Here is a 2757-nt window from a genome sequence, read left to right on the forward strand (position 1 = left end):
AAGATTTAAAAGCGCATGGTGACATCCTTACTAAATCATCTCTCAGAACAATTCACTTCACCATAAAATGTTCATGAAGTTGAGTAACTCTACTACTGGACTGGAGTGAGAATATGATGCTTCCTTTGTGTGGTCTGTCTGCATAGCAGCATGACATCCACAAATTCTCCATTGACATATCTCCTTCCTCATATGAAGGGCCGAGGACTCAGACAGCTACCAAAAGTTCGTAGCAATAAACTTTCAGAGTAACAATGAGCAGAAACATATTATCCCTCCATGTTGTTGTTGCCCTCACTTGGAACACTTGGTGGTAGATGTCAGCTTTTTCTGTATAACTCTTGGTGTTTATTTTTTTTTGGGGGGGGAATCTCAAGCATCTTCTTAATGGTTTCTTTATTCTATAACTAGTCAGTCAGCAGATACATGGATCAGATGATGGATGGACCTCCTGCAGGGCAGATGATATTTGCTTCACTGGTGATTTCACAACTTTTAGTACATGTCTTGTTCTGAGGAGGCCTTAATCATAGAGTGGAGACTGTCAGGGTTTCTAGTTGACTACAGATTCCTTAAGCCTTCTCAGTTCTCATAAAGGGTGCTATGTGAGAAGAAAAGGCAATCAGATCTAAAAACAGCCTTGATGGTTTACTGGCTTGATAAATTCAGGGCCTATTCACACATAGGAAACCAGAATCAAGGAAGAACTCCACCCCACAAATGCCGTGTACCTGGGGATGGGATGTCATGGCGGCTCACTTGCTTATGACACTTAGTGTTCCTGCTGCAGTAGCTCTGTGGGTAGGAGGCTCTCATCCTGAGCTGTGGAATGTTCCAGATCATGTAGGAGTTTTTCTGACCTAGAAGAGAAAGTTAGTAAGGGCAAAGTCCTGTTGGGGATCCATCATGTCACCTGTCATTCAGTGATATCACAGAAACTCGATTGTGATGGACAGTCAATATTGGTCTTTGGCAGCAGTCATTTTATATACCCCTGAGGAATAATGTCACAGAACAGCTGGGCCTTGAATAATTTTCTGCCCTTAACAAGTATCACATGTTGATATGAGTACTGCATGTACTGTGCTCTAATGAAAAAGAACAGGACTTATTCTTACAGTATAGAGACATCATTTACACAAAAGGAGTAGCATAATAAAGTCATATATAACAGCACAGTGGAGATACACAGACTGTTCATGATGAGTTTGTCATCAACTACCTCATTTTTTTTCCTTGTCCAATTTCTGTTTCTTTCTTTCTAGGCAGAGTTACAATATGCATCTCTGGCTGATTGATACATATTCTAGGATGGCTACAAGAGCCCAGAGATTTCCTGCCTGTGCTCCCAAAGAGCTTGAATTAAAGAAGATCTTGTTGAGGAAATCTACAGAAACAACTGAACCAAACTCAGCAGAACTCAGGAAATTAAGACCATTAGCTATGGAACCTGCATGGGACTGGACTATACCCTCTGTATATGGGGGACAGTTGTGGAACTGGGTCTGTTTGAAGGCACCTGGCAGTGTGATCAGGATCTATTCCTGTTGTATGTGCTGTCTTTCTGGACCTCATTACCTATGATGGGATGCCTTACTCTTGCTTGATAAAGTGGGCTTGGTCCTGTCTCAACAGAATGTATCAGGCTTAGCTGTCCTACCATGGTAGAACTTACCCTGTTGAAAGATGGAATGAAGGTTTGGGGAAATTGAGCAGCCTAGAGCAAACTAGACAGCTGAATAAGGTCAATTGAATAAATCAGGGCTCCTGCCCAGAAAGAACCTTGCACCCAGGTAATAAGCAAGATGGAGCCTGTCATGATAGAGCAGTATTTCTTGAGCATTGTGTCTGAGAACATTGTCACTGCATGGTCTCTGGCAATAAACAAAAACAGCTGTATTATCCTAAGGGTGAATTGTGGAACCAAGACAGTCACCATGGAGTTTGAAACAGTAAATACCTGTTGTACAAGGATCCTTCTGTTACTAACAAGAGGTGATCTCTCAGATGATTCCATTTCGGCAGTCATCACCTGGAGCAGAGTGGTCAAGCTCTCCACCTTCTGCTTCACTTGCCTCTTTGTGAGGTGGGTTGGAGTGGGTGGTGGCTCCTTGGAGGCCCCTGTGGGTAGGTGAACACAAGTGAATTTGCATTGTGACAAGACATAGAGAATGAACAGGTCACCCTGAATCCTAAGAAGGTGTTTGAGAAAGCATGTAAGCAAACAATTCAGTGACACCCCAAAGAATTTTGCCCTGGATTGAGATGCCTCTGCCAGGGTTCTACATGTCCCATCTCTCTGACTGGAGATAGGTGTCTCAGACAGCTGATTTCCTCTGCTCCTTTAGCACACACTTCAGATAACTAAGGAGAGAGCTTCCTCGGGCTTATTAACAACTCTGGACTCTATATTGAACTTGGCTACAGGGTTCACTAGTCTGTGGCTTTCAAAGACAAGATCAAATTGACACAAGACACGGTCATTAAGATTGCATAAATATCCTGACCAGGTAATGTACTTAAGCACAAATGGCAAATTGAGAAGCCCCACAGGGGCAGAATATTTTCACCCATCCTCACCAAGACCCTCAAGGTGAATAAAGGAGGGTAGCATAGAGCCTGGTGGGCAAGTAATATAATGAAGCCACAGAAGGTTTGAAGTACATTGATGAACCTGCCTTTTTCTGGTAACACTTCACTTGAACCACCTACACCAAATGCTGGCCTTTTCGTTCCCTCTCAATCCCGTCCCCCTTC

At 43.1% G+C, this 2757-nt stretch overlaps 1 long non-coding RNA gene across 1 annotated transcript; it reads right to left on the reverse strand.

Moving 5' to 3' along the window:
• Positions 1–537: 537 nt before the first annotated feature.
• Positions 538–2159, reverse strand: LOC118575242. The gene is made up of 3 exons (XR_004943857.1): positions 1961–2159; positions 732–860; positions 538–601 (listed from the first exon to the last, which is right to left on the reverse strand). It is a non-coding gene; the product is annotated as an uncharacterized LOC118575242 (long non-coding RNA).
• Positions 2160–2757: the final 598 nt, after the last annotated feature.

Source organism: Onychomys torridus, unplaced genomic scaffold (genome assembly GCF_903995425.1).
Source record: "Onychomys torridus unplaced genomic scaffold, mOncTor1.1, whole genome shotgun sequence".
NCBI lineage: Eukaryota > Metazoa > Chordata > Mammalia > Rodentia > Cricetidae > Onychomys > Onychomys torridus.